The sequence below is a fragment of the Prinia subflava genome, chromosome 14 (assembly GCF_021018805.1).
Source record: "Prinia subflava isolate CZ2003 ecotype Zambia chromosome 14, Cam_Psub_1.2, whole genome shotgun sequence".
Classification (NCBI taxonomy): domain Eukaryota; kingdom Metazoa; phylum Chordata; class Aves; order Passeriformes; family Cisticolidae; genus Prinia; species Prinia subflava.
This window is the reverse complement of record NC_086260.1, coordinates 1,941,699-1,966,291: the sequence shown is the minus strand read 5'-3', so window position 1 is coordinate 1,966,291 and position 24,593 is coordinate 1,941,699. Positions and strand designations below refer to the sequence as shown.

The 24,593-nt window shown below is 52.1% G+C and overlaps 1 protein-coding gene across 2 annotated transcripts in view; it reads left to right on the top strand.

The window, feature by feature from the left end:
• Positions 1 to 14,482: 14,482 nt before the first annotated feature.
• Positions 14,483 to 24,593, top strand: part of LOC134558068 (contactin-4) — a 255,592-nt gene continuing 245,481 nt past the window's right edge. For both annotated transcript variants that reach the window (XM_063411534.1, XM_063411533.1), the window contains exon 1: positions 14,483 to 14,642. The gene's annotated coding sequence lies outside the window, so the exon portion shown is untranslated. The remainder of the gene's footprint in view (positions 14,643 to 24,593) is intronic.

The window sequence follows — 24,593 nt, the reverse complement described above, 5'->3', positions numbered from 1 at the left end:
CAGCTTCACACGTGTTTTTAGGAGGCATTTTGCAGACAGACCGAGGAACCTGTACGTGCTCTAAGAATAATAAACTGCTCCCAGGTCCTCTCGACACGATCAGCTTCTGACAAAGACAGATTGGGTTCTTGGATTTCAGGAGGCAGGGGGATTTTCCTTCCAGTGCAGAGCAAAACCAGGTCTTGAAAGGTTTGCCAGACAGGAGCACTGCCAGCTGAGCACCAAAAGAGGTTTTGTTTCAGCTGCAGTGGCTCTGCAAGGCTTGGCCATGCAAACACAGCTACAGGTGATAGGCAGAGGAGCATGGAAACGATGCCTGCACCACCTTTGAGTCAATTTTTGTGCTGTCTCTGGGTTGTTGCCTTTAAAAAAATAAACACCAAATAGACGTTACCAATAGAAACAGCAGCAGCTGAAAAGAGAAATATCCTCGTCCAAGTTTTGAGCTCTGACCTTTTTCACAATTCCTGTGCCCGTGCCAGTCCAGGTAAAGGTTTTGGAAGTGCTGTTCCCAGAGTGTCTTGGTGTGCTGGGTCACAGATACAGAGAACCCAAAACTCTCCTGCAGCAATGGCAGAGTTTGCTGTGCTCACTGACCCTCACAATTTCTCGTTTCTGGCTGGTGGTGTGACAGTGGGAAGTGTGTTCAGTGAGCTGAAGTAGAGAAGCTGGGAAGGTACTAATTCAGGACCCTAAAAGGTGTCCTAGAAAATGTAAAATAAACAGAGAATAATTCCCAGAGGAATGCAGCCCTCCTGTTTTGCTTATATCTCTTCCCTTTACTGCTGTATGTTCTGCTCAAAGCATAAAGCAGAGCAAACATATGTTGAGAGATGGTGCCTATTTATAAAGTAAACACTGACAACAAGCAGAAAACAAAAGATAAATGAAGAACATGTTTTGCACACTAATCAAGTTGTCTTAGTGGAGGAAGTGGTGAACAGACGCCAGCACAAAGTTTTTAAAGGTCCAGCTGAGGTGTTGGAAGGGGATTCTGCCCCTCTCAGGTGGGACCCACCTGCAGAGCTGCCCCAGCCCTGCCCAGCACAGGGAGGAGCTGGAGCTGCTGCAGAGCCCAGAGGAGGCACAGGGGGATCAGAGGGATGGAGCAGCTCTGCTGGGAGGAAAGGCTGGCACAGCTGGCATTGCTCACCTGGACAGGAGAAGCTTTGGGGAGGAAAGGCTGGCACAGCTGGCATTGCTCACCTGGACAGGAGAAGCTTTGGGGAGGAAAGGCTGGCACAGCTGGCATTGCTCACCTGCACAGGAGAAGCTTTGGGGAGGAAAGGCTGGCACAGCTGGCATTGCTCACCTGCACAGGAGAAGCTTTGGGGTCACCTCACTGTGACCTTCCAGGACCTGAGGGGGATATAGGAAACGAGGAGAAACAATTGACCAGGGATGGAGGGACAGCACACAGGGAATGGCTTCACACTGACAGAGAGTGGGTTTAGATGGGATTTTGGGAAGAAATTCCTCCCTGTGAGGGTGGGCAGCCCTGGCACAGGGTGCCCAGAGCAGCTGTGGCTGCCCCTGGATCCCTGGCAGTGCCCAAGGCCAGGTTGGACACTGGGGCTGGAGCAGCCTGGGACAGTGGGAGGTGTCCCTGCCATGGCAGGGCTGGCACTGGATGGGATTTAAGGTCCCTTCCAACCCAACCCATTCTGTGACTCCATGATTCAATTGTTCCCCACATTTCAAATATCTCTGCGTAATTGTTCCAGACACGTCTTGGGAGGGGGCCTGGCACAGTTTTAGTGTTGGTACCTGAACTGAAAAACGAGACAGCACTAGAGAAAAGGAAAGGCATTAGCACATTCCCAGAAAATCTCATTTAAACTTGAAATAAGTCTTTAATAAAACAAAGTGAGCAGCGTCCATGCACATTGCTGGGGACACTTTAAGCCAGCCTAGAGACTCAGACCAGCTTGAGCAAAACACTCATTCGTGGAGGTCACCCCGGGCTCAGCTGACGTGTCACGGAGGTTAGAGATGAAAAGTTTTCTTCATCTGCTTTCTCCACTCCAATTACAAATATCAGCAGTGCTGGAATTCACCTTTGGCTGCCCACCTCCTGCTGCCTCGGCAGCGTGGCAGGAGGGTTCACAGGCAGTGTCACCACTGTGGATGTGTGTCATCAGAAATGAAAGCCCCAGAAACACGGCGCCGGCTGAGGTGCTTATTTCAGCAAGATATCCTTCTTCAAATACGGCTCTCAATAAAAATATTACAGATAGTAGTTTAAATTCCACTGCTATTTGGAGTGTGTGCTGGGCAAAATGACAGGAGAGATCCAAGCTGTTCTGATCTGATTGTGAATATCAGGCTGTAAAAGTCGGGAGATAGGAGAGAGTGACATCGTTTTCTTATTTTATTTTGCCTTCGATGAGACAGCTTCACTTCCACTTGTGGGAGGTTATTGTTGAGGCACAACAGCAGATTCCAGCTGGGGGAAATCAGCCTTTTCCGAGGATTCCTGCTCTCTATGGATTCCTAGGGGATCCACGAGGGCAGGATGATGGAGCTGACCCAGGCCAGCCCTGCAGTGTGAGCAGTGAGCAGCGTTTGAGCCCTGGGAGCAGCCAGCCCTGCCAGCTCTGTGCCCTGCAGTGCTGCTGGCAGGGCTGGAGCAGCAGCAGCAGTGGGGACACGGTCCCCTGGCACAGCCCTGTCCCCTCTGCTGGGACAAGCTGCTTCCTGGAATGCTGGCACTGCCATGGGGGATGCACCTCCCTCTCTGCCCCCTGAGCCCCAAAATCCAGCTCTGTGAGCCTGGTTTGGGTGGCATGTGGTTGTGGCTGTGTTTCTGCCACTGCAGGCCCTTATCTAAACACGGGCCCCGTAACTAAGGCTACTGTGGCTGTGATCCAGTTTATTTTATGGGTTAATAAGGTGAGGAATTCATGGATTTTTAACTTCCTCTGGAAGGCAGGCACATGGATTCAGAGCTATCACACCCTAACTGTGTGTTTTGGGGTTCCTTTGGCAATGGTACCTACTGAGAGGCAATGCCAGGGGTGCCTGTGCTGCCTGCTGGACATCCCACATGGCCCAGCCTGGGCCAGCCCCCTGCCCCGCCTGGGCAGGACAATCCCACTCTCAGCCCAGGCAAGGATCATCCTCCAGGGCTGTGGAATCTCTGCAGGCTCCAGCTGAGGGGGTGGAAGTGAAGATGTACAATATGTTGGCAGAGAGTGGTGTTATTTTTTTTCTCTCCCAGCCCCTCCTGTCCTGCTCTGTTTTATAAATCCACGATGCTTAAAAATACCGGGGTGAGTGCCTGTGTTGCACACAGAGCTGTCCTGGGTGAAGTGGAGCAGAGCTGAGCTGGGACTGCGCTGAATCCAATTCCATTTAAAAAATAGCTGGTTTGGGTTAGTTCATTTCATTTAATTTTTTTTTTTCCCTGCTGTTTACCACCCATAAGCGCTCAGTTGTTTGTAAGCGTTGTATTTCTACAGAATCATAAATGACAAAATAATTTGGGTTAGAAGAGGTCTTAAATCCCACCCAGTGCCACCCCTGCCATGGCAGGGACACCTCCCACTGTCCCAGGCTGCTCCAGCCCCAGTGTCCAGCCTGGCCTTGGGCACTGCCAGGGATCCAGGGGCAGCCCCAGCTGCTCTGGGCACCCTGTGCCAGGGCTGCCCACCCTCACAGGGAGGAATTCCTTCCTGATATCCCACCTTACCCTGCCCTCTGGCAGTTCAAAGCCACCTTGGAAACATTTCACTTATTCAGCTCCACAGCTCAAAGTAGGGCAGAAATAGGACATGGTCCTTCATTGGCTTTTTGACAGGGAATAAATTATTTCCATGGCATGTGATGCATGTTTTTTACTCATTTATGGTCTCTGCCTCTCTCCATGTGAAGCAAAGCCTCTGTGATGTGCTTACAGCAAAGGTACATTATTAAAGTGCCCATGTAAGTGGTAGTTGGGGAAGAGTGTAAACAGGTTTTGACACTGATTTCCAACAGATTAACATGCAGGAATAAAAAGGGAAGGGAGAGAGGGAGGAAGGAAAGCCAGGCTGATGTGACAGCCGTAACTGAGCCATAATTGCCTGTAAAATCAGAAGGGAGTTGAGTTTCAAGACAAATGTCATGAATATTACCAAAGCATTAAAAATCCATCCAGCTGCTCGTCCTGTCTGCAGCCTGACCGTGCCCAGGTGCCCACGGGCTCCACGTGGTGGGTGCCAGGTGTGTGTTCCATGGGGCAGCACTTGGGAGACCTGGAGAAAGCTCAGGGGGATGGGATTGCTCAACATGAGAAAATGATCCCTGTGTCAAATAGCCCAGGGCTCTGATTCTTGTATAATTTTTATCCCTATGTGATTCTTGTATTTGATGGCTGCTCCTGGGTCCCTGGGAGTGTCCAAGGATGGGGCTTGGAGCAGCCTGGGACAGTGGGAGGTGTCCCTGCCATGGCATGGATGGGATTTAAGGTCCCTTCCAACCCCAACCACTCTGGGATTCCATGGCAGCAAATTAATTATCACTGAATTTATCCACATCGATATCACAGAGCAGCAGATAAAAGAGACCCAGAGCTGCACTTGGGGGCTGCAGGCAGCACAGTGCCTGTGTGTGAAAAACAAAAATGAATCCTGATCAGGCTGCCCAAACAAACAATTGAGGACCAGAGCTGTGTTGGGCTTGTGGCACAAGCCAAGCCCTGCTCAGCCACAGCTCTGCCTCCAGCAAGACAGAAACACAACCTGCAAATGCTGGTAAAGAACAGCCCCAGCCAGACACAGCTAATTGCTGAGCATTCCTCAGATCTGAGAATCTTCCAGAGAGGAAGATGCCAGGGAGACAAACCACGCTGAGCTGCACAGCAAAGGAACCTGCAGCAGGCATCAAACATTCCTACATGGCTGAATCAGCTGGGTGGCTCTGCAGGAGAGGAGAGATTGGGATCCTTTGTTCTTGCAGCCTCCTTCTTTCCCTCTTCTTTCTCTTTATTTATCATCTGTAATTTTAAACCAAGATGAGGAGCAGGTATCCCAAAAGGAGCAAAGGACAGGCATTCTCCACCCTTGCTGCCTCCTGGACACAGCTCAGGGGTCAGTTCTCCCTGTCACACTGAGGCACATGTCAAGACAGGGATGTTTCAGGAGGGAAAGCTCCTTTCTGATAAGGATGGCTTGGATCAGCTCTTTTGTGCCATCTTTTGTCTCCCTGCAGGGGTTCTGCTGAAGCTGGAGAGATCAGCAAGCCCTGCTTTGTTCAGGCAGGATTTAACTGGTGTAAAACCCAGCCAGGCCTTTCTCCTGGGACTGTCTGAGCTCTGAGTCCCACAGGCAGCGAACTGCAGAACCAGCAAGTTCCTGATCAGCCCCTTGGCAATGTCCTTGTTGTTCCCTGGGCTGGGGGGCACAGCCTGAGCCCGGGCACACCCCCAGCCATCCAGGGAATCCCTCACAGAGCCCTGGTGATCCCTGTGCCCTTCCCAAGGGATTGCTGAGCAGCACCCTGGGGACAGCTCGGGCAGGTGATGGCTCTGAGGGAAAAGCCCTCGGGGTGGCACTCAGGGACACACAAGTGTTCTGGGGGGGTGGATGTACAAACCAGCCCCCCTTTTACAATTAAACAGCCAGCCTTGGAGGAGATTTTCCCCAGAGAGCCCTGGATTGTCACATCCTTGCACAGCTCCCCTCTGAGAGGATCAGTGATGCCAGCCCCTGGCAGGGAAGGGGATGGGAGAGGAGCTTCCTTGAGTACCTCAAACAATGGTTTGAGGATCCTACTCTTCCCTCTCTTGGGATTTCTGGGCTTCCACAATGCTGTTGCCCCCACTGATCACCAGATGCAGGCTTCTTCCCACAGCTCAGCAGGAACTGCTGTGTTGGGCTGGCAGATTTCCTGTTTGCCTCAGAAAAGCTGGGATTGTGCACAATAACCATCCATGGAAGCATTCCCACTCTGAGTCCACCCCTGGGTCAAATCCAGCAGAATGCTGCCACATCTCTGACATCAGAGACAGGGAATCAGACAGGTTTGGGTTGGCAGGGGCCTTAGAGCTCATCTTCCAATCCTTTGTCATCCACATCTCCACTCTCCCAGGCTGCTCTGAGCCCTTTCCAACCTGGCCTGGGACACTCCAGGGACAGGGCAGCCACAGCAGCTCAGGGCAGTCTGTGTCAGCTTCTCTCTGCCCTGCAGATCAGACAGAAGCCTGCTCCTCTCTGCCAGGAGCCTCCTCAAGGCCAAACCCAGCACAGCCAAAGCAGCAGGGCAGGGATTTAGAGGGGCAGCTCCTGCAGCTCCCCATCCTGCCACAGACCTTCCCCTGCTCACTGACTCCCTGCCCTGGGCTCTCACTCGGATTTCTCTGCCTTCTGATGAGCAGATTCTCTAAATCTGTGGCTGTGCAGCACGAAAGGGCCTCACTAAAGGTGCAGCTCCTGTGTCTGTCCTGGGCAGTGCTATGCACCCTCCCTTCCCCCTGTGCATCCCCTGGCAGTCACTGCCACGGGCTGGAGCTCCCACCTGGGGCTTTAAAGCCTCTCCCTTCGTGCTGCTGCCTCCTCCTGCTCAGTTTGGTGCTCCCCAGGCCACGTTTCTGTGGCTGCAGAGGGCTCAGGGCTCACTCCCCGTGTCTAGGTGCTGGGTGCTTCTCTGTTTTCCACACTCGCATCGGTGCGCTTGAATTATTCACTGCATTTCTCAGAAGCAGGCATTAAGGATGTAATCTTCTGTTCATAAATCCATTGGAAGACTCTTAGTAATGTAAGCCTTAGTGGAACCTCCCAGCCCTGCAAAGGGAGCAGAGAGCTTTTCCTTAGGGTTTCCAAGGGTTCCCTCTCTGCTCCTGTGGCAGAGCAAAATCCACTCCCTAGAGAGAAAACAGCTCTGAGCTTTTGAAAAATTACAAATATTCTCTTCTTCTTCCTCGTTGTAACGAATGATCAGCCACTCTGTCACAGCAGTAAGGTCCATAAGGCTTGCAGAATGCACAAAAGTCAAATTGAGGACCATTTATGTTCATCAGTGACCACTAATGCACGGCCTGGTCCCCCTGCAGAGAGGCTTTGCTTCACCAGAGATATTCAAGAACTCTCTGGGCAGCACAGGGGTTAATTCTGAGGAGATGTGTGATTACAGAACTACTTAATTTTGCAACAAAAAATATTTCTAAAATACCAGAATTCCAGGAAATTGTTTGTTAAATAAATGGACAACATTTCAGGTGGTGTCTCTGCACCATCAGGCAGCAGAAATTAACACCCTGCTCTGATCTGGGCTGATACAGCAGCTCCACAACTCCTCCTTTAATTGCAGTCCCACAAGTGGTGGTGATTTCCCACAAGTGAAGGAATTGCAGTGTTATTTAGGAGGGATGGAGATGCAGATCAGTAAAATAAACCTGGAATGTCTCATGGACTCGGCGGTCCAGCACTTTGAACCCTCTACAAGATATTTACCCTGATGTGATTTTTTCTGGCCTCATCACATATTTAAAACCTCTCCTGTGTTTATACAAATATCATTATTCATAAATCATAAATATCACAAATGTATCATAAATACATTTGGGCCCGAGCTGTTTGGGTTTGTTTTCTCCCCCAGGATGGATCCAATTCAGGATATTATTCTCAGATAATGACATAAACGGGAATATTCGTGTTCCTCCACTGCTAACACGACTTCCATAGTGACATGATCCCTTTTAGGAAATTATGTATGCACAATCTGTGCCTTGCTGACTGCTGTGTAAAGCTAAAACTCCAAAAGTGACAGTTAATAACTTATCTGTCGAATGTACCCAACTGTCCTCAGGAAAAAATAATTGTTTCAATTAAAAAAAAAAGAAAAAAAGAGTCAGCTTTGTTTTATTCTTCTAACAGCCATGAAAGTATTTGTCTTTATCTTTATTATTGGCAGGCTACTATTCTTCAAATACAAACGTACCCTATCATTACTGGAATAAACTTTATCTGTTATTCATAAGCTGCAGAGAGATGTTTTCCCTCACTCTCTTTTTTTCACCCCTCTCTGCTGTTTTTAATGGATTCCTATAGAAATCTTTCAAATAAAAATTTGTATGACTTTCTCCTTCCTCGGCACAAATATATTTCCCCCCGTATTTCTGTGCTGAAATTAATACAGTTCTATTTTCGGCCTTCCTTATCTGTACATTAACAATAGGCTGTGTCTTGCTCAGAATTGTCTCCGTGGCTCTCATTCTAGTGGAAATCTTAAAGCCTTTCCTGTTCTCATTACTGGGAAGAGCAGTTCCTGTTCTGAAGGGGTTTTCATGAGCTCCCAGGGGCTCTCACGCAGCCCAAACCCCACGGGAGGTGTGTGGGGAGGTCGCACCCAGCCCGGGCATGGGAGGCTCTGCTGTGCCAGGGGCAGCTCTGCCCGTGTTTGTGGCAGGTGAAAGTACAAAAGTGTCACTGCAGCTCCTGAATTTGGGAGTATTAATACAGCAGGCAGTGCAAAAAGCTTCCTCTGGGCAGTTGTTCCCTAAGTTTTCTGGCATTCCTCGGTGTCGCCGCGGTGTTGTTGGTGATTGGATTCGTGGGCTGACACAAAAGCACCAAACCTCAACTTTGAGATTTCCTCCTTCCCCGTGTCCCAGGGCAAGGAGACATTTCTCACTCCTCTCCCTGGAACGAGTCCTGACAACCACAATTCCAGGCAAGATGTTGGGTAAGACAGAGCAGGGTTTGATTTGATAATTCTTGTCTCGAGACATTAACTCCTGAGTGCCTCAAGTTGGTTTTCTCTGGATCCTGGGAATTTTATCTGGCTTGGGGAGCCTGTCTCCACAGGCTTCCCTGAGAGGGACAGCTGCCACTTTTTCCCAGATCACTTCTCATGGAGGATCATGCAGAGGTTTCTTGGAATCTGTGGGGGTCATGGAAGCACGAGGGGCTTCATTATAAAATCACAGAATCTTGGAATGGTTTGAGTGGGATGAGATCCTAAAGATTGTCTCATTTCCATCCCCTGCCATGGCAGGGACACCTCCCACTGTCCCAGGTGCTCCCAGCCCTGTCCAGCCTGGCCCTGGGCACTGCCAGGGATCCAGGGCAGACACAGCTGCTCTGGGCACCCTGTGCCAGGACCTCCCAGGGAAGGATTCCTTCCCAATATCCCATACAAACCTACCCCCATTCTTGAAGCTAAAGTGCAGATTCCTTCCCCAAAAGCCAAAGCTTTCAGTGGAATATTCACAGCAGAAAGCAGCTGGGAGTGCCTGAGAATCCTCTGGAAGAAGAATCAGCCCCATGGTTGATGAGGCCTTTGGTTGAGGCTCCCTCATCCAAAATCCATTGTGGTTTTTAGGAGGATCCTGCCCGAACACAACCAAAATTATTGCTATAAAGTCCTACCCAAGGGATTTGAGGGAACATTGCAGTTTTCAGCACCAAGTGCCATCTTTTGAAGGACTCCAAAAGGGAACAGAGAGGGCATTTTATTCCATGTTTATCGGGTGATGGATGATTAATAGGTCTGAGCACACAATGAATGTGTATCTCCCTTCACATGCTAATCACATGGCATTTATAAATGTCACCACCTTATCGTGGAGGCACACTCGGAATTCTGGGGGCCTTCAAAGTATTTATCCTCACCATTTTTAATGTGGGCATTATTAGGGTTGTGTCATTGGAAGCGTCCCTTTGGCCGTGCTTGAGGAACATGGGGAGATTTTATTTGGATTTCGGAGGTAATTGAATTATTGCATTTTAAATCTACTCTCAAAGAAAAATTCACTGCAGATAATGAAGCTTATCTTGTGTTGCTTTAGCTACTAAAATGTACCAGTGCCTGTCACCTTGGAATTTTAATAACCAAAAAAATAATTTATAATTATTAGACTGAAAAGCTTCAGGGTTTTCCCATTCTGCTTTTTCTTTGCTTTGCAGCCTAAGGCCTTAATTTAGTTATAAATTACGGTTTTACCATTGGAGAATTGCATAATTTTCATTTAAAAAATTCCGAATTCCACAATTTGGTCATAAAAATGTGCATTATTATCGGCTGTTATTAGGAAGTTTGAGCCTTAAGGAACTTTTCTAAAGGCTCAGTGAGAGTTTGGGTACAGAAAGTCCAACAAAAAACATGGAAAGATTCTGGACTCAGTCACTACTTAAGCTGAGCTTTTTAAACTGTGAAAGGCTTTCCCAGCTATAATGTTTAGGTCCTTTGCTGTCCTTGATTCAGACAGAACTGTTGTTGTCTTCCAGAGACTTTATAGACCAGAAGAATTTGGAATTAAATTAAAGAAATTAAGATTCCTTTGGGAATCTGTGCCTTGAGAGCTGTTTTTTATGCTTGGACAGTGAAGCTGTTGAATGTGTACCTGAAGGCACAAAGTCTGTAGGTTTAGATCTTTGGTTCTCAACTATCTGTCAATGCTAAATATCCATATTTCCAAAATATCCCACTGAACTTGGCAATAGCTGAAAATATCCATATTTCCAAAATATCCCACTGAAATGGGCAATAGCTGAAAATATCCATATTTCCAGAATATCCCACTGAAATTGGCAATAGCTGAAAATATCCATATTTCCAAAATATCCCACTGAAATTGGCAATAGCTGGCCAAAGATTGAGGAGCAAAGATGGAATGTGGATCTCTGGAACAATCACTGAGTTATGCTGGCACAACACCGAGGGTTTGCTGCAGTTCCTTCCCTGCTCCCAAACAGGACAGCAGCCTCCAGGGCCATTTATCCAGCACCTTTCCACTTCAGCCTTGTGGAAAGGATTTATTTCCCTACAAATCCCCACCTGTGGTGTCAACAGAGCTGCGGACTCAAGAATATTTACAGATCCCATCCACGAATAACTCTCAACCAGTTGCTGATTGCACTTTTCTTCCTGCATCACATTAAAAATCATCAATTTGACGCATTGTCCTAAAATGAAACTCACACAATGCAAGGCTGGTGATGATAGAAGAGGGTGGATTTCTCCAGAATTCCTTGTGAGCTGCATTGCTCCCTGAGATATCGCCGAGGTACAAGCAGGACTTAGACAAAACCCCCAGAGGACTTTACAAATAGCCATCACCATGTAAAGGGAGCCTTGGTATTTTAATTAAAGGTCAGACAGAACTCCAGTGTAAACCTTGGGGATGTTTTGCAGCAGTCATTTAAAGCAGAATCACTTAACAAACTCTCACCGTGTCAGTAAAACTGTGCCCAAACCTTTCCTAAGATTTACACAAACTGCAGCCTGAATAGGGGAGCCTGTGCCAAGTTCAGGCTGCGAGTTCAGCACCCATAAATCACCGCCCGTGTCTGCTCCACCTCTGCTCCTGGGTGTAGCAGCGCAGCAGGGCTGTGTTTGCTCCTCTGTGCAGGCACACACAGGGGGCAGCCTGGGTGATGCCTTTTCAGGAATACCTAAAAACAGAGGGCAGACAGAATTGAGGGAATAAAAAGCTGTTCTAGTTATTGAAGGGACTTCAGGGACATTTAGGGCAGACAAAGCCCCCCAGGGGCTGCACCCAAAAATGAACCCCAGGTCCCAGGTTTGCACACTTTGATCAGTTTGGTCCATTTGCATTTTGGGGCTTCATCTCCCAATTCCAGCTTCAGGGAATGAAGTCATTCACCCCAAGTTTGCTGCCCCAGCTCCCTTTTGTTCCCACCTCTCAGGCCTGAGGCAGTGAGGTGTCCTTGACTGCCAGGCCTGGAGAGGAATTGCTGTGTGTGCCCAAACTGGGGAAGCAGCAGCTCACCCTGTGTGTGGAGTTTGGAGTTCTGCACTGAAGAACTGCAGGGTTACAAATACATGGGAAATATAAAAGCTGAAATCTTGAGGCATCACAGGGACCCTCCATGACACTGTCCTGGAGCAGGACTTGGGGCCAGCTCTGCCTCCTGCGTGGCTCTGTGCACACACAAACACACAGACACACACACAAACACACACAGACACACACACAAACACACAGACACACACACAAACACACACAGACACACACACAAACACACACAGACACACACACAAACACACAGACACACACACAGACACACAGACACACACACAGACACACAGACACACACACAAACACACACAGACACACACACAAACACACAGACACACACACAAACACACACAGACACACACACAGACACACACAGACACACACACAAACACACACACAAACACACAGACACACACAGACACACACACAAACACACGGACACACACGTGGCAGCCTCCTCGGCAGTTCAGAGGGGTTTGTTTGTGGCTAATTAACATGAGCGTGCTAAATGCCGCGGCGATGCTCTGGCAGGGATCTCCTGCTGTCAGTCACGGGCACAGCGGTGCAGGAGTCTCTGAAGGTCACGCTCTAAGGCTTGATTCAAAGTGTCAGCTCCGCTGTTACAACCCAGCCTAAAAACCCGCCAGGCACTTTTCCTTGCCAGATTTATGAAGCGTTTGAGACTATTTGTTCAAGAGAACATGTCTGAATTTTCAACGGGAGGCGTTGATTGCCTTCTACCTTCTACCTTTGGCCTTATTTGTGGATTTGTTGGGCATGAAGAAAGTCGAAAAGCAGGTGACCTGGTTTGCTTGCTCATTCAGGGGTGAGTTAAAGGTGTGCAGGGAAGGTGGCACAAGCAAAAGGCTTTCCAGGGAAGCCATCTGTCTGCTCCCACCGCCGCCCTGCCTTCTCCTTTCAGCTCTCATTTGCTGCTGGTTGCCACCCAGCCGAGGGTGGGAGCCGTCTCTCCCCGCAGCCCGCGAGGACGCTGCACGCTCAGCTGGGCTGTGATGATGATGATGCATTCAACGCGTGTTCCCTTTGAAAAATTCAGCAGCGTTTCCAGCGCTGATTTCCCTCCAGAGTCATTCCACCCCACACAGACTGGCAGCGCCGTGCCACGGTGCCAGGATTGATGAGGTGACCTTGGAGACACAGGCGCTCCCAAACCGAAAACACTCGGCGCGCAACTTCATTTTGGATTGCTGAGCAGGCTCCCCTCCTGTATAAATCAGGGTGAGATTACACAAATAATACTCAACATTTATACAACATTTCATAACACAAGGGGATTCCTCCGTGCACAGCTCGAGTGCAGCACTTCTGCCTCCTCCAGACTTTGCTTCGCTCTCAGGCCCAACCTTAAACCCTCAGTGGGACTCAGCAAAGGCAGCACCAGCCTCTCCTGCTCTCTCCAGGAGCAGTGATCTCTGTAGGGCCACCCTCCACCATCAAGGTTGGACCTGGTGATCCTGGAGGTCCTTTCCAGCCATGATTCCATGATAAAGGAGTTGAACATTCCCAGGACACTGGAGATGCTTTAGGACTGCCCTGGGCCAACCACAGCTGGTCCATCAGCCTGGAGGTGCTTTGGGGTGGTGTCACCGCTCCATGAAGAGCTCACAACCCCTTGGACCTGCAGAAGTGACGCCTGCACGGGGTCCAGCCACCCCCCTGAGCTGCCCAGGGTGCTTCCCAACCCTTTGGATGGGTCCTTTGGGAGCAGGGAGCTGGGTGAGTGAAGAGGCTCTGATAGGTGGTGATGTGCAGGCACGTCGAGGAAGGACCTGTGAGCAGCAGTAAACGCCAACCCAACCTGCACTAACGTTAATTGTCATTCAGTTTCTATCGACGTGCAGTTTATTAAACCATAAAGCAAAGCAGCAAGCACAGAGAGCAACTCCAGAGATAATTAAACATAATAAGGGTTTCACTTAATCCCTCAAAGCCCAGGGGAGGCACAGTTAAGACTGAATACCCTCTTTGCACTGCAAGGATTTTTCTGCCCAAGCATTTAAGAGCGCTTCCCAGGACAGGATTTTGGGATGGGGGTGGAAAGGTAGGTCCCACATTCACTGCCGAATATTTTTTTTTCTTTTCTTTGTGTCTTTACATCGTGCTGTTTATTAAGCCTGAACTCATGACTTTCAAAGCAGTTCGTGGCTCAACATTTGCACTGCAGCAGCAAGCAGAGCCGCTGATGAGGGATCCTGGGGAAGGTCTGGGAGCATCCCCGGGCACAGCGCTCGGGAGCAGCGGGGCTGGTGCTCCTCATCTCCCCGCACAGCACACGCGGTTCGTGGACGAGGAGGAACGGGAAAGGGATGGAGGGAGACGCTGGATGCAAAGGGCTGAGCGAGAGGCTGGCACAGCAGGCGGGTGAGGAGAGGCTCCCTTTAAAGAGCGAGATAATTACGGCAAACCTGGGATTAAAACCGGAGGGCAACGCGCCGAGGGGAAAACGACAAAAAAGCCGCGAGCGGTAATTTGGGATTCTGTGGTCGCCCACAGTGGGACCGGGGCTGGTCGGGGATGGGGAAAAGCGGGGAGCGCGACGGGAACGGGCTCGGAGCTGCCCGGGGCGCGGAAAGAGCCGCGCCTGGGCTGCGGCAAGGCGGATGCTGCCCGCGGGGCTGGCACCGGGCGGGCACCGGGCGGGCACCGGCGGGGCGGGAAGGGTTAAGGCGGCCGCCGCCGCTCCGCCGCCCGCCCCCCGCGCACGGCGGGGCCGGGGGTGGGGTCTGCGCGGAGCCCGCCCGGCTCCCGCCGCTGCCGCTCAATGCTGCGGCCGCGGGGCTGCGGGAGCCGCGCTCGCCGCGCACCTCGGGGCTGCGGGAGCCGCGCAGCAGCGCCCGCACCTGCGGAGCCGCGCCGGGCATGAACCCCCCTCCCCGCCCAGGTAAGCGCGGCTCGGCACGGCACGGCGAGGAGGGAGGCAGGTTTGAAACGGGAGGGGAAAAAATAAATAGAAATAGGGAATAAAAAAGGAATTGTTAAACAAGGCTGCGCGGGCAGGCGGCGCAGGGGATGCGCGGCCGGAGGGGCGCGGTGCCCGCAGGGGTCCCCCCGGTGCCCCCCGAGCGCGGCGCTGCCGCGGGGGCGGACCGGGCTCCGCACCGGGCTCCGCACCGGGCTGCGGGGCCGTGCGGGGCGGGCGAGGAGCCGGCCCTGGCCGGGGTGGCTGCGGCGCCACAGACACGGAGCGGGCGCATCCCGGAGCGAGTGCGGTCCGGGAGCATCCCGGAGCGGGTGCGGGCTCATCCCGGAGCGGGTGCGGGCTCATCCTGGAACAGATGCCGGCTCATCCCGGAGCGGGTGCGGGCTCATCCCGGAACAGATGCCGGCTCATCCCGGAGCGGGTGCGGGCTCATCCCGGAGCGCGGGCTCGGGGATGCTCCCGCCAGGCTGCTCCAGGCGCACGCAGAACTTTTGCCGGCTCCAGCCGCGTTCCCCGCTGGAGTTGGAGCTCCTTTTGCTTCCCCGCGGCCGCCGCTGCTCCCGTGTCGTGAGCAACATACCGCAGCGTGTTGTTTTATTTATCCCAGACAGGAGCGGCTTGCGCTCCAAACTACAAATTAAAGGATGCTGCTTGCATAACAAGTGGCAATAGTTTGTATCTTACATACCAATTACCCGTCACCTTTTAGGCTAAGCCAAAGAGGTTTGATTTTAATTTTTCCCGAGGAGGGCTCGTTCGATAGAGCAGCCTGATGTCTTGAAGCCACGTATTCCTCTCCCCTGGCTGGATTAATGTGGGCGGAAAATTAAGAGCCAGCATGTTGATGAGGCGCCCTGAGGTGCGGGGAAGCAGGGGACGTCTGGCTGCAGGGAGAAGTCAGTTTTGGTGGCTGTGCTCGCCCATCCTCCGCTTTCCGCGGCTCGGTTCGGGAGCCGCATCCCAGCGGATCGATCACCGAGGTGGGCGCAGGGGCTGGCGGCCGCTGCTCCCGCGATTGTCGCGATACTCCGCAGCTCCTTCCCAGCACCCAGCACCCCCTGCCCCACGGCGGGCGGGTGGGTGGGTGGCTGTGCCCCGGTGCTGGCAGGGAGCCCGAGGGGCCGTGAGCCACCCCCGTGGCTGTGGGAGCCCCTTCCCGGTGCCTGTGGCTCCTGCAGCAGCTCCAGCCCAGGTGTGCAGGTGATGCTGCAGCCGGGCTCCACAGCCGGCACCGAGCCGCACGGTGGGGGCCTGCACTTAAGGGGGTCCCCCAGAAGCTTCTGCTGCTGCTTTCGTGGCTGGGAAACTGAATTTTTTCATCCTTTCTGGACCTGAGGAGTTGCATTTTTACCCTGCGTTTGTAAGTCCCTGAAAACTGCTTAAAGGGCTCTTCACTAATCCTTCAAAGTCACCTCCCCTCTTTAATCTTATACCAAAAGGACTTACTTTACACTGCTAATCCCTCTTTCCCGGCTGTACAGCCTCATTTGGAGGTGTGCACGCTGCTAATTTCCCCTCGGCAGCCTGCTGGAGACAAAGGCTTCCACCGGCCAGCAGCTTCCACCTCTCCTCCCGTGCGGAACCCTGGGCACAGCCGGACCCATCTGACCAGGCTGGGGACACCTCAGGGGGAGCCCTCTGCAGAAAGCTCCCCCAAACTCTGGGGGTGCTCCTGAACCCCTTTTGGGAGTGTTCCCTGCCCCAAACACCCACAGCTCCTGGGTGGTGAGAGTGGAGGGAAGCAGGGTGTGCCTGCAGGTAGCTGGAGTTGAACGATCCTGGCAAAACTCTGGAATATTAAGGATTTTCCCATCCTTAGCCTCTGCGGTGGAGCTGAGCTCTCTCCCAGAATTTTAAGCTGGTTCTGCTCTGCACAGTGACAAAACGTGTGTTGGGAATGTGAATGACAGCAGAGGAGGTGCTCACCTGTGCAGGCAGCCTCCTGGAGAACGGGCTGGGATTTGCTGCAGCCTCCACAGCCCGGCTCTGCACGGGTTAACAGCGACCTGGAGCTGCCAGCCCCTCACCTGAGCTCAGCACGGGTGGCTGGGGAGGGCAGGGGTGCCTCGGGTGTGGTGGGTGGGCTGAGGGGGGACGTGTCCTCTCCCCTGGGCCACAAGGACACCCCTGGCCATGGGGTGGGTGTCCCTGAGACCTCAGCCATCCCTCTCCAGGGTGTCCTGGGTTGATTTCCCAGTGTTAATCCCTCCAGTGCTTGACTCCTGAGCTCTGACTGTCAGCCCTTGGCTGAGGAGCTTTTATTATTATTATTTTATTCCGAGGGAAGGACAGCAGCAGTGGCAGGCAGCGAGCAGCTGCTGAGAGCCCACCTTGGTCTCCAAACTTGGACCTCTTCTTGGTCTTTCTTGCTGCTATCCAGGTCTTTATTGACTACAATTAACATTTCCTTGGTTTCAAACTCACTCCTGTGTTACCCCATCAGGGACAGCTGGAAATCAGGGCCAAGCTCACATAAAATTTCCCCCAGAGATGCAAAACTTCAGAGTAATTTTGTAAATATTCTGGTGCCACGTGATTTATTTATTGGTTATTATTGGTTCAGGAGTTGGCTTTGTCTGACAGTTCTGTGGAGTTAACTTGATTTAAAAAAGGAATATTTAAAACTCGGAGGTAAAGGTGAGGCAGAGGAAAAGAAGGATGATCCCCAGGGGATGGACAGAGCACTGCCTTTTGGTTTGCTCTTGTGGTGTTGTTGAATTCTGTTTGGAAGCATTCTGGAGGGGCTGGTTGCCATCAGGGCAGGGTGGGCACAGCCCTGGCACCGAGGGATGCAGGCAGGACAGGAGAAGCTGCTGCTGCTGCTTCAAAACACTCTGCTGCCTTTGAAAGTTCATAAATCATCACGGGTCTATTTTTAGGCCTGTTAGAACAGAGCAAGTCTGGGGCTGCTTCCCACACCTGCCCTGCGTGGCCCGGAGTGACCTGGCCAAGGCTGTGCAGAGGCAGGGGCTCTCTCCTGGGGTGTGGGGGTGACCTGGTGCCCAGCCCCGCTGCCACACACAGGGCTCAGTCCCCTTGGAAGGGGCTCTGGTGCAATATTTGGGAATTTCCCTTCCCTTGGGCAGCCTGTGCTGCCTGGTGGGTGAGCGATGTGCAGCCCCTGAGGGGAAGGTGATCACAGCATCACCCCAAAGGCACAAACAGGAGCTCTGGGCAGGCTGAGCCCTGCACACATCCTCCCTGTGATCTGCCACCCTGCTTACTCCAGTACAGGCAGCATGACAGCAGTGATTCATTATTTTCTTTTTTTTCATTATTATTAGCAAAGCAAACATGTAATGATGACACCCAGCTGATTTACTGCTTCACACCAGTGCACAGCTCTGCCCTGCCTCCTCCTCCTCCTCCTCCTCCTGCCAGCAGCACCAAATCTGGGGACTCCCAAACGAAATGTGTCAAATCTGTGTCAGAGCTGCCTCTCATCTGGACACAGAGGAGCTCCCAGTCGTTAGGAAGTGTTTTAGAGAGCAGTGTTTTGGTGTTTTGTGCCATAAACAGGGCTCTGAACGTGTGGATGTTGGGCAGTTCCCTGTTCTTTGCTGTTCCCTGGGTGCACTCATTCCGTCTCAATCTGCAGGGTGAATTATCCCAAACCCACACCGAGAAGAAGAAGGGGTCGTTGGGGTGTTTTTAATTGCTGGGTTAAACCAATCAAAGTCAAGCCCTCAGGGTCCAAGTACTTTGGAAACAGTTTGGTGGCAGTCACGGGCAGAGTTGAAGGTGGAACAGAAGGGGGAAAGTTTTGCCTGTGCAACAGAAATTGGGAATTTTGCTTAGGGTCATAATCACAGCACAGATGTATCAGCAGGTGGCCTCCAGTGAGGTAAGTGATGCACTTATTGCACTTCACAGGGACTCAAAAAAATAATCTGCAACCATTTCATTTTCAAAATGACAGAGATTTATTTTAAAAAATTGTGTTAAAGGTTTCAAAAATGTTTGTTTTTTCTGTGAGCTCTTCCTCAAGCTCCCAGTTGTCCAGCTGCTGATGCTGTGCTCCTTGAGGGCTTGCTGGAGCTGTCTCAGCTCTGCCCAGACATCCTTATTCGTGTTATGAGCCAGGCAGTACCAAGCTCTGCTGAGATAAATTACAACAAAGATAAAAGTACCAGGGTGGTTCTTCCCCATCTTTTCTCCTTTTTGGTTTTGGGGTTCAGTGAGGCTCAACCCTCTCATGTGGACTTTCCCAATTCTTATGGAGAGCAAGACGTCCTTGAAGACCCAGCAGTTAATCCTGGTTTTCTCCAGATGTCCCAGAGATCCTGAGCTGAGCTGCTCCTAACTCCAGACTGATTTGCTCTTCCAGAAGTTCTGTCAGTGCTGTATCTTTGTTGGCCTCAGGCGAAATCTGTGTTTATCATTTATTTATACAAATGTTTAGCCGAGGAAGAGATGTGGTGTTTAAGGCCAATTTCCATAAGGCTTAGCAGGTCATTGCATTTAATTAGAGCCTAAGAAGGGGAACAAAGGGACATCCAGGGTGGCTGTGGAGGAAAATCTCTCTTGTGGAAGGTGATTTAATGTGAGTGGTGCACACAGCAATAACCTACCTGTGCGATTTTAACCCACCTGTAAGTGCATTGCTTATTAAACTGCTTTTATTCAGATCACAGGGGTTACTCGGGAACATTTCCAGACAACAAAACACATTTGCATCCCTGTGCTCTCCGTGATGGGAGCGTAGAGACCCAAAAAGGCCTCGGGGAGAGCCTGGGGCTGCTCAGGGCACTGCTTTCCCTGCCCCTGGCTGCTGTTAGTGATTCCCATCCCTCATTTTTACACCTTTCCAGCCACACTGGAAAACCTGGAGCAGAGAGACTTTGTCCAGTTTGATCCATGGTCGTGGTTTGGGTGATCTCTGTGGAGAACAGGGAAACAGCAGTGAGGAACTTCCCTCAAATAAGATGGTTTTTATTCACAGTTCCCTTGCTCAATGGTCAAAACTCTCTCCTGTTGTCATGAATGAATGGATGAATCTTTTTGGGCTCTGTATCCCAGTCCTTAAAAAGAAAGAAAAAAAAGAAATAACCCCCCTCTAAACAGCACTCAACTGCCAGCTTTTTAAAAGAGTTACTTAGCATAAGAGCAGAACATTTGCCTAAGAGGGTTTCAGTCCAAGAAGGACTTTTCATATTTAATTGATCTGTATTGTTCAATTAGGGAGATGTATCGTGCCCTGTGTTGTGCATGTATAGCTGGAAGCAGAAATGAATGAAATATGAAGCCCAGCAGAGCAGTGATTCCAGCCTGGATCCGCTGTTGGTGATGCACAGAGCAGGATCTGTGTGAGTAAACAGGGATTGTGGAAATTCATCACTCACCTCTGCCTTACAAACGAGCCTGAGTTACAACATCTGTTCCTGCTCTGCTCAGAACTCAGTAACCTCTTTGTTCTAAATCCTATTTATAAACATCCCCGGCTCCTCAGTGAGCTGTCAGGATTATCCCGGAGTGCTGTGCTTGCCTGGGAACTGCTGGATGGGGCTTCCCAAACCCAGGTGTGTGTGCTGAGCATCCCGGCAGTGCCAGGTTTGACAGGAGGGACACAGGGTGGCAGCACTCAGCCCTCAGCTCTGATCCCACGGAGCACCCGGAGCTCGGGGACCTGCCCCATCCCCTGGGGTCAGAGAGGAGCCAGGAACACCCTGCCCCATCCCCTGGGGTCAGACAGGAGCCAGGAACCCCCTGCCCCATCCCCTGGGGTCAGTCAGGAGCCAGGAACCCCCTGCCCCATCCCCTGGGGCCAGGCAGTGCCCAGGAACCCCCTGCCCCATCCCCGGGGGTCATGCAGTGCCCAGGAACCCCCTGCCCCATCCCCTGGGGTCAGTCAGGAGCCAGGAACCCCCTGCCCCATCCTCTGGGGTCAGGCAGGAGCCAGGAACCCCCTGCCCCATCCCCTGGGGTCAGGCAGTGCCCAGGAACCCCCTGCCCCATCCCCTGGGGTCAGGCAGTGCCCAGGAACCCCCTGCCCCATCCCCTGGGGTCAGGCAGGAGCCAGGAACCCCCTGCCCCATCCCCTGGGGTCAGGCAGGAGCCAGGAACCCCCTGCCCCATCCCCTGGGGCCAGGCAGTGCCCAGGAACCCCCTGCCCCATCCCCTGGGGTCAGAGAGGAGCCAGGAACCCCCTGCCCCATCCCCTGGGGTCAGGCAGTGCCCAGGAACCCCCTGCCCCATCCCCTGGGGTCAGGCAGTGCCCAGGAACCCCCTGCCCCATCCCCTGGGGTCAGGCAGTGCCCAGGAACCCCCTGCCCCATCCCCTGGGGTCAGGCAGGAGCCAGGAACACCCTGCCCCATCCCCTGGGGTCAGAGAGGAGCCAGGAACCCCCTGCCCCATCCCCTGGGGTCAGGCAGTGCCCAGGAACCCCCTGCCCCATCCCCTGGGGTCAGGCAGGAGCCAGGAACCCCCTGCCCCATCCCCTGGGGTCAGGCAGTGCCCAGGAACCCCCTGCCCCATCCCCTGGGGTCAGGCAGGACAAGGCTTTACCTGGGCAGGGGATTTAACCACTCTAACCCCAATTGCTCCATTCTCATTTTCTCAGCATCCCCAATTCTGAGGAATTGGCACAAATCTGTATCAGATTTCCCCTCGGGATACCCTGTCATTGTCAGGGTTCTGTGCTCAGTGTCTCCTTGGCTTTCCCAGCCTCTCTTTTCCCTCTTTCCCTGCCCAGCCGGGTGCAGCAGCCCCTCCCAGGTCCTGGCTGGCAGGTGCAGGTTTGTGGCTGGCTCAGCACCACCCTCTGCCTGCTCCTGCCCAGCTCCTTTGCTTTCCCCACAAAACGATCAGGGGAACCAGAGGATTCCTGTGCTGCACCCAAGGCAGTGGCAGAAGGTGCTGGTTATCCCTGGGGGATGATCTGAAGCCTTGCAGGGAGCCGTGTCCGTGGGCAGTGTGTGCACAGCCTGTCCTGGGGCTCCTGGCACAGGGGGTCACTGCTCTGTGCCCCTCTCCTGCCTGGGGAGGCTTTCCTGGGGATGTGCAGTGTCTGCACAAGGAGAGCTTGGTGTTAGTCCAGCTCCTGAATCCACTGGCTGAGCTTTGGGGGGTCAGGCAGGTTTGCTGTGGTGGGCAGGGAGGATGGAGGGAGCTGAGCATCCTCCCCTCCCTGGGGTCCTCAGCTCAGAAAAGCCAAGGAGCTGCTGGAGCAAATCCAGAGGAGGTCACAGAGCTGCTCCAAGGGCTGGAGCCCCTCTGGAGCCAGGCTGGGAGAGCTGGGGGTGCTCACCTGGGGAGGAGAAGACTCCAGGGAGAGCTCAGAGCCCCTGCCAGGGCCTGAAGGGGCTCCAGGAGAGCTGGAGAGGGACTGGGGACAAGGGATGGAGGGACAGGACACAGGGAATGGCTCCCACTGCCAGAGGGCAGGGCTGGGCGGGAGATTGGGAATAAATTCCTTCCTGTAAGGGTTGGGAGGGGCTGGAATTCCCAGAGCAGCTGTGGCTGCCCCTGCATCCCTGGCAGTACCAAGGCCAGTTTGGAGTAGCCTGGGACAGTGGGAGGTGTCCCTGCCATGGCAGGGGGTGGAATGGGATGAGTTTTAATGCCCCTTCCAAACAATTCCATGACTCTGTGACGATCTCTGCTGCCACAACAACATTTTCAGGTTGCTTCCCAACCCTTCCATACTCCTGGAATATGGAATTATCCCATCACACACTGTTTCCCCCTGGGAGGAGCAGGTGTGTGGAGCAACACCCGGAGTGAGGCCGGGGCACTCCCAGGAGCACCAGGGATGTGCTGGCTTCAGGCAGAGAATCCCTGGGGTGAACTCAGTGTTTAATGGGTTTCTCCTAATTGCAGATTTAAGGCAGGAACACTGGTCAGACACATCTGAGAAGGGAGAGTGCAGAACATGGCCTGACTCAATATTTTCTCTAGTCAAGTGGAAAAAAGGAAGCCTCGTATGAAAAAGCTGGAAAGGTCAAACTAATTTGTACCTGTGTGATAATGGGTAATACCTCCATTGTTTATGAAGCCTGCAGAATCCTTCCTGTGCTAAGCACTGTCATCTATCTGATGGTGATTTGGAGAAATTAAAAATGAAGTAGGAGTTGTTCCACCCTCTGTGTGCCTTAAGCTGCTTTGGGTGAGGATTCCTTTGAACAGTTCCGTGCTCTTTATAAATGACTTGAGGTGAAATTTGCTCACTTCTCTCGACTGCTGTGGCTGAAGGAAGGAGATGGTTTTAAACAAAACAAAAAAAAGATTAATACTGAGGTTGAGAAGAGCCAGACAGAAACCCTGCCTGTGTCTTGCTGCTTAAGCATTCTACCTGTGTTCCCCTGGTTCTTTATTTTGCTGCAGCCTTTTCTGTTTATTTACCAGGGTGAGTGGGAATTTTACATGCATGTCCAGCTCCTGCTATTAAAACTGGGATTGGTGAGCTCCTGGTGCCCTGCAGTGCTGCCTCACTTATCCAGGTGGATTTGCAGCTCCCTTTAGCAGCCACTGGAAGTTGTGTGGATTTTCCTGGGATTCTGGTTCCTTTCCAGGGAGCCACACTGCCCAATTTTCCATGGAGCTGTGAGGGGAGTCCCTCCTGCCTCGTGTGCAGCACCAAGGGTGAGCTCCAGAGGAATTCATTTGCCAGGCTCATGGCTGAGACATTTAATATCTGGAATGATTTAGGAGATCAAATTCTGGAGTTCTGGGCTGGCTGTAGCTGCATCTGTCATTGTTGCAGAACCTTGACAGTGAACAAAAGGTGCTGCAGGGAACCATAACTCACCCAGCAAATTAATGGGTTCCCAGCCTTGCTTGCTCAGCTGAAAGGAGCCTGGGAGCTGTGTGGCCTCACTGGCCAAGGGTTTTCCACAGGAATTGTGTGGGGTTGGATGGGCATTCCCAGAGGGATGCAGAGAGCACAGCCCTCCTGCCTGGGGCTGCTGTTCCTGGGGAAAGAGGGGTGTTTACAAATAGCTGACCTCAGAAGAAGAAGCTAAACTTAAGATTTTTGGAAGATCTTTCCAGTCCTTTTTTTTGTTTATGAAAGATTAAGCCTGCTTATCAGATTTCTACATAAATCCAGTCCTTATCTGTGTGTTCTAAATTCTATAAAAGTCTCTTTGATAATTTTGAATTTTTGTGACAGTGAGAATTTCTAACTCCTCAACTGGTGGCAATACTCATTTTTCAATGTTAAAACAGCTTTTCTCAGTATTTTCCCAGGTAAACACAAATAAACAGAGCCTGGGAGCTGTGTGGCCTCACTGGCCAAGGGTTTTCCCCAGGAATTGTGTGTGGTTGGATGGGAATTCCCAGAGGGATGCAGAGAGCCCAGCCCTCCTGCCTGGGGCTGCTGCTTCCCACTCCTGGGGAAAATGAGGATAAAACCCCTCCAGCCTGTGAGCTCTTCTGGAAACTTGGTGCAATTGGTTTAAAGGATTTTTTCTTTTTTTTTTTTCAGTAGGGGTCCACAGTAAAAAAAGGGGTTTGATTGAGAGAGTTCCACCAGGTTTGAGGATGTCACGCTGTGGGCACAGGGTGGCCAGGGACACTCACAGGCCACCTCTGGTCATTTCTGCCTCTGGGAGGGAAGATGTTTGATCACCTTCCAATTAGCAGGAGGTGCTGGAACACCCCTGGAGGGATTTCAAGGCTGTGTGGATGTGGCCCTTGGGGACATGGGTGACACAGCCTCGGCAGTGCTGGGGAACAGCAGACTTGATGATTTTAGAGGGTTTTTTCTGTGGCAGGTCATCTCCCTGGCCAGGATTTTGCTTTTACTCTTTTTCCCTGGTTCTGCCTCTCCTGCTGATGGATGATCCCAGCTCCTGGGAAGGCTCCAGTCTTCTCTGGGTTCCAAATTCCTTGGCCTGGTGGTGGGCAGGAGGAATTGGGGATGAGGAGAGGTGATGCTCTGAGGCAGTGATGCTGTTTGCAGCCCCCAGCAG